This window comes from Odocoileus virginianus, chromosome 23 (genome assembly GCF_023699985.2).
Source record: "Odocoileus virginianus isolate 20LAN1187 ecotype Illinois chromosome 23, Ovbor_1.2, whole genome shotgun sequence".
NCBI classification, from domain to species: Eukaryota; Metazoa; Chordata; class Mammalia; order Artiodactyla; family Cervidae; genus Odocoileus; species Odocoileus virginianus.
In genome coordinates this window covers 2,891,766-2,898,851 of record NC_069696.1, presented here as the reverse complement: position 1 = coordinate 2,898,851, position 7,086 = coordinate 2,891,766, and the positions used below count along the sequence as shown (strand labels likewise).

The following is a 7,086-nucleotide window of genomic DNA, read 5'->3' as shown; positions in this document are numbered from 1 at the left end:
GTTGTCTCCTGAGTCTGACGGACACCAAGTTCTCCTCCATGGAGGCTCTGAAACATAGGTAGGGGACATCTGGTAGGAATGCTGTAAAGGACACTCATTGGACTGGATGTCCCTAAATGTCCTCCCAACCCTTAGGGCATATGGGTTCCTTCAATCATTCAACAAATATGCCTGGAGTGCCAGGCAATGTCCCAGGAACTAAGGAACTCCCTTACCGAAAGGAGGAGGGGTGGGGGAGGTGGAGGTGAACTAGTAAGCCGTTGGCTTTAGATTGACTTATACACACTATGGGTACTGTGCGCAAAATAGATGCTAATGAGAATCTGATGTATAACTCAGGGAACTCTACGCGGTGCTTTGTGGCAACCTCTATGGGAAAGAAATTCGAAAAAGAGGGGATATATGTGTGCATATAACTGATTCACTTTGCTGGACGACAGAAGCTAACGCTACCCTGTAGAGCCACTATGCTCCAACACAAATTTAGAAAATAAAAAATGAACCATAATGGTGATAGCTACTCTCTTAAAGAAGTGGGAAAGTGTTATGAGAAAATCTAACAGGGGTAGTCCTCTAGTCTGAGGAGGTGACATTTAAGCTGAAATCTGAAAGCAAGTAAGACATACTCAAGCAAAGAAGTGGGGGGAAGGGAAGGGAGGGTTCCAGGCAGAGGGAGCAGTCTACGCAAAAGCCCCAAGGCTCAGAAAAGCCACTGTGGTTGGAGTCGGATAGAAGGAGAGACTGCTGATGAGAAATATTGCTCACGAGTGGGGGGGGCGGGGGCCACAACCTGCAAGCAGTTAGGAGCCGTGTGAAGCTTTATCCTCGGAGCAAGAAGTGAGGTTTCGAAGGGTTTCAAGCAGGAGAGAGAAATGCTGAGCTCCCTTTTCAAAGACCACAGTGATGGCTATACGGGCACTGGGATGCAGGGTGTCAAGAGGAGGTCAGTGCAAGCACAGGAAAGTGCCCGCTTTCCAAGGGGTTCCAGCCACGGGACCAGGCACAGGTCTCCCGCAGCCTGACCCACCAGTGCTGTCCTGTCTGGTCAACACTCTGCCTGAAACCTTCCAAACTGCCTTCAGCAATTCCAGAAGAGTGTGGAGCAGGGCGTGCCTCAGGGCTCGAGCGCACCCTTCTCTAATCGGGGACAGCTGTCCTGAGGTCAGACCCAAGTGCCCGCCTCCCACGCTGCCCATGACTGTGGGTTCCTTCCCCACCACCCACAAGGATAGCCAGGCAGAGGCTGGGGAGTCAGCGAGAAGGAGAGTTCACGCTTCCAGAAAAAGTCCCAAGTCAGATCCTTATTCTAAACGCCCAGAAGAGCTCAGAATGGATGCGTATTTCATGCTGAAGAAGTGTATTATGGTACTGATGGGCCGTGTGGCAGGCAGAACAAAGCCTTCTGAATTAGGAGAGCTGGTCCATTCCTGGTTTCTCCTCCGACTTAGACTTCCTGGGTGGCCTTGGGTAAGACTTCTGACCTTTCTCTGCTCCCTCACTCTCAAAAGGAGATAATAGTATTTGTCACGTTTATCTTGCAAGAATATGCTGGAAACCTCAAGCTGGAGAGAAAAGTGCTCAGAAAGTTCAAATCGCGATACAGAAGGAAGGCAGTGGGGGTGTCGGGATGTGTAATGAGACAGCAGAGCTGGTGCAGAGCCAGACTTTGAGCTGCCCATGATGGCATTCAGGACTTTCCACTGGAAGTCAAGCCTGTGTGTTCCAGTACTTCTTCACAGAACCTTAATCTCCAAGCTTTGCGCAGTGGCAGTATCGTAGCCAATGAGGTTTATCTGAGGCGCGGTATTGCTAAGAACCTTAATCTCCAGTATCCCCCAAAAGTTCATTTCCATCACTTGTCTCTCACCTGCTCTTGCTCCCGCAAGTCCCCAGAGTTTGTGAGACACTGCAGAAGTAGCTTCAATCCAGTTAAAAGAGCCTATTCCCTGCTAAACTCAGGTAAGCAACCCCTCAAATACAGCAGGCAGCTACTATATCTAAGCCGGTGTTGCAGGAGAGGACTTCAATGATACGGTGTGGGACATGATTGAGCTGGACAGTGAGTGCAGTAGAAGTTATCAGTGCGATGCGTATTTTCTAGAAATTATTGAAACCTGACTTCTTTGGTTTAAGTAGCACTTTCCGTCCTCCTTCACTCCAGGCACATGTCCCTGTTTCCTTTTCTTTAAAGACTCACCATGTCTAAACTAGTTAATTCATGTCTTCATTGTTTTTCCACTAAAAGGAAAGTGTTTTCAGTCGGGAGACTTAAGTTTGTCTCAACACCATGTTTCCAATACCTAAACACGTGTTTGGCACAGAGTAGGTGCTCCTTAAGTATTTGATAGAATGAATCTTGTTTTTTCTTTACTGTGTAAATTATTATCTTTGTTTACCAGAATACAAACTCCATCAGAGTAGGGACCTTGATTCTTATTCTCTGTTATAGCCTTAACACCTAGAACCCCAAGCACTTGGAAAGTATTTGCTGAATGAGTGAATGAATGAATGCTACTGATAACTATAGCCTGAAGAATGCAGGAAGACTTCCTGGAGGAAAGCAAACTTGAGCTGGTCTGGGGAAGATGAGTAGAGTTTGGATATTATCATCATTTCAATCTCGTTATTCCAGGAGCACTAATATTCACAATAATGAGCTAGCATATATTTGTTAGCTAGCTTGAGTACTTGCTATGTGTGAGGCATGATCTCGGGGCACTTTATGACCATGTTGTATATTCCAGAGGACATATTTGGACTAGTTTGTAAGTCAATCTGAAATCATTTTCTGAGTTTAAAAAAAAAAAATTGGTCTTGACACATTCTTGTCCTGGAAGTCAACCATTGTTCCGGGGATGTTCTGAACAGCTGCAGTCCAGAGGAAGCCAGAGGAAGCTCCCTCACCCCCTCCCCCGCCTGCTGTTGAAGCAGCCGGCGGGTTAACAGAGACCACCCCAGACTCTGCAGCTATCCGCAGCTGCTTGAGCCCATGGAAATTCCGCCTCCTGTAGCGTCCAACAGATGAGAACCAAGGGAGGGGACATGGCCACTGGGATGACCTGTGTGTGTCCAGCGGAATGTGGAGGAAGATTTTTAATCCCTAAAGGGCAACCAGTTAGTGTGGCTCAGAGAAGAAGTTTGTAGCAAGGACTTCTCTGAACCGTCCCTACCTCCAGATCCCATCAGAGCTGCCCCACTGCAGGGTGGGGAAGGTCTAATGGCTTGGCTTCACTATACCCTCAGTTTACATACTTCCTTCAGCCAGATATTTAGCATTGTAGGATGCTGGAGCTAGAAGGAGTCACAGAAGTTATTTAGATCAAGCCCTTCATTTGAGGGGACCCAGAGGGACACCAGGCTTCCAGGTGGTGTTAGTGGTAAAGAATCCTCCTGCCAATACAGGAGATGTAAGAGACACAGGTTCGATCCCTGTGTTGGGAAGGGTTAGGAAGATCCCCTGAAGGAGAGCGTGGCAACCCATTCCGATATTCTTGCCTGGAGAATCCCATGGACAGAGGACCCTGGTGGGCTGCAGTCTATGAGGTCACAAAGAGTCAGATGCCACCGAAGTGACTTAGCATGCATGCATGCTGAGGAACACCATCTTGCCCAGGGCACAGAGCCAGCTGATGGCAGCTGAGTCAGTCCTCTTAATCCATGACCACTGCTCTTGTGTGGGTTTTGTTCTGAGTAGGTCTTTGTAGTATTATTACTAACAGTCCTGCTGTTTTTATTTTTTGCAAGTAGCAGTAATTAGTATGTAATTAACAAATAATGCTATTATTAATAATAGTATCATCATTTGAACAATTCTATGTCAGATTTTTAGTGCTAAGCTTTTTGTTTTTTAAAGTTGTTTTTGTTTGGTTTTTTTTTTTTTTTGATGTGGACCATTCTTTTCAAAGTCTTTATTGAATTTGTTACAATATTGCTTCTGGGTTTTTGGCCAAGAGGCATATGGGATCTCAGCTCCCTGACCAGGGATTGAACCTGCCCCCCTTGCATGGGAAGGCAAAGTCTTAACCACTGGACTACCGGGGAAGTCATGCAAAGGTTTTTATTTAACATTAAGACATTTACGATAATACCTCTTCATTTATTCAGAATGACGGGAAGTTTCAGGTTGGCTGAGGGGAAGACCTTGTAGAAATGATGATTTTCCTATAGCTTAAAATGCAAAATTACTTTAAACACAAAACCAAACACAATTCATTTTTTCTTGGGTGGTAGAGTAGAAAGTTCTCAGGCTTTTGAAATGAAAGATCTATATCTTATTCTGGATTCCACTGCCTTCTAAATGCTTGACCTCAGGCAGGTGGCTTCACCTCTCAATGTCAGGTTCCCATATTTAAACTGGGAATAAGGCAACTGAATCATCAGTTGGAATCAAGATTGCCAGGAGAAACATCAACAACCTCAGATATTCAGATGATATCACTCTAATGGCAGAAAACAAAGAGGAACTAAAGAGCCTCTTGATGAGGGTGAAAGAGGAGGAGTGAAAAAGCTGACTTAAAACTCAGTGTTTAAAAAACTAAGATCATGGCATCCAGTCCCATCTCTTCATGGCAAATAGAAGGGGGAAAGTAAACAGTGGCAGATTTTATTTTCTGGGGTCTCCAAAGTCACTGTCAACAGCGACTGCAATCACAAAATTAAAAGACGCTCGCTGCTTGGAAGGAAAGCTATGACAAACCTAAACAGCATATTGAAAAGCAGAGATAACACTTTGTCGACAAAGGTCAGTGTAGTTAGAGCTATGGTTTTTCCAGTAGTCATGTATGGATGTGAGAGTTGGACCATAAAGAAAGCTGACTGCTCGACCTCTGGGACTTACCCAGGAGGCAACGCTTCTGTGTCAGGTCAACATGGCGGGCCGGCCAGCTCTTTCAGCATCGAGCAGGTGGCTGGAGGGTATTTGAAAATGGTATTACAATGCTGCTGGGCTCAATAAACTGGGCTTAATGCGAGATGACACAATATATGAGAATGACGATGTAAAAGAAGCCATAAGAAGGCTTCCTGAGAACCTTTATAACGACAGAGTGTTTCGCATTAACAGAGCACTGGACCTCAGTATGAGGCAGCAGATCCTGCCTAAAGAGCAGCGGACAAAATATGAGGAGGATAAATTCTACCTTGAACCATATCTGAAAGAAGTTATTCGGGAAAGAATAGAGAGACAAGAATGGGCAAGGAAATAATTTAGCAGTCTAAATCTGTGAATACAGCTGTTCTCAAGTATTTTTATGAAGTTGGTTAAACCTAAAATGTACAATGTAGAACTATTTGGGCTTTAAATGTATTACTTTAAATAAATATCATAATTATTGTTGGGAAAAAAAAAGAAATCTGAGCACTGAAGAACTGATGCTTTTGAACTGTAGTGTTGGAGAAGACTCTTGAGAGTCCCTTGGACAGAAAGGAGATCAAACTAGTTAATCCTAAAGGAAATCAACCCTGAATATTCATTGGAAGGACTGATGCTGAAGCTGAAGTTCCAATATTTAGGCCACCTGACACAAAGAACCGACTCATTAGAAAAGACCCTGATGTTGGGAAAAATCGAGGGCAGGAGGAGAAGAGGGCAACAGGATGAGATGGTTGGATGGCATCACTAGCTCAATGGACATGAGTTTGAGCAAACTCTGGGAGATGGTGAAGGACAGGGAGGCCTGGTGTGCTGCAGTCCATGGGGTGGCAAAGAGTCAGACATGGCTGAGCAACTAAACAACAACCACCACAATAACACAACTGAACCCATATGCTTTGGACCATATTTCCCTGCCATCCTGACCACAACAGCTTGGAAAGGAGATGGGCCCCTCCAGTCTCCTATCGAAGGCCAGCTGCTTGAAAGTCAGGCTGGACACACAAACTCTACACTGGGTAGTCACTAACCCATTGGAGCCTCTGGCAGGACATTTGAGTGTGAGATACTGAGAGGACATCGAGAGTGAGGTGGTTCAGGAACTCAGACACAGAGAGAAGGGAAACCATGAGCAACCAGGACCTTCATGGCTCAGGAAAGGAGACTGGAAAAAGCGGTCACAAGGCAACTGGGCTCCATCCAGATAGATGGTTAGGAGGTCAGAAGAATTTGCAGAGAGAAGGCAGGAATAGGACCAGCAGCCGGAGAAGCCCCGAGAGGTGGACTTGGAAGAAGATGGGGAAGGAGAGAGACAAAATCGTGAACACCAGCTGGAAGAGTGGGTCAGTGGCTATGGAAAAGATGTTCCTATAGGAGGGGCAAGGTCCAACCTTGCTCTAGGGCCCCTGTGACCCTAGACCCTCCACCGGCAGCATATTCCTGCACATCCTCCAGCCTCAGCAAATTTCAGCTGCTGCCTTTTCAAAGAGCAACTGATGGAGAAAGAGTAAGACCTGCCCTCTGGAAGAGCTTCGTGTCTCCTTTTCATAAAACTGGAGCTGATAAGGAGCATATGAAAGAGAAGAGCTAAACCCATGGGCTTCGAAGCTGAGCAGAGATGGGCTCAATTCCCAGCTTTGCCATTTGCTCGGCATACAAGCTGGGAAGGATTTCTTGATCTCTCTAAGGCTCTTCATCAGTGTCTGTAAAAAAGGCACAGTGATAGGGCCGGGCTCAGGCGGCTGTGAGGATTACGGGAGATAGAGCGGCTTTCATGATCAGAGCCCTCAGACCAGCTGGCATCACTGCCGTCCTAGCTCACACTCCTCAGATCCTCTGCACTTCATGTGTTGGGTGGGTGAGTGCGTGGGGTGGGGGCAGTGGGGAGCCGGCAAGCAGGGGGGGGGGGGGGACCAGGAGAATGAGTCAAGAAGGATGCTCCAGTTATCCCAGGAGAGGTGCCCCGGAGCCCCACTTGATCACAGGAGAACCCCACCAGCCCCTCCTGGGGTCCATTGGCATCAGTCCACCCTCTCCCGTGAGCAGCATCCTTTCTGTGCTCCAGGGAGGACCTAGAGACAGGGACACTCCAGCTGCAGGGGAGTTCCTAGAAAGTCCAATGGAATCGCTGTCATTCCTCCGCCGTGAGTCATCAGCCCCAACAAAGCCCACTGGTATTTCCGAGTCTGTTCCCAGTGCCCGGAGCTGGACCCAGC

The 7,086-nt window shown here is 46.8% G+C and overlaps 2 pseudogenes; both read left to right on the top strand.

Annotated features, from left to right (window-relative positions):
* The first annotated feature begins 1,753 nt into the window (after window positions 1-1,753).
* Window positions 1,754-1,813, top strand: LOC139030729 (U4 spliceosomal RNA; annotated as a pseudogene).
* Window positions 1,814-4,262: 2,449 nt separating this feature from the next.
* LOC139030544 (cytochrome b-c1 complex subunit 7 pseudogene) lies at window positions 4,263-6,487 on the top strand (annotated as a pseudogene).
* The last annotated feature ends 599 nt before the right edge of the window (window positions 6,488-7,086 follow it).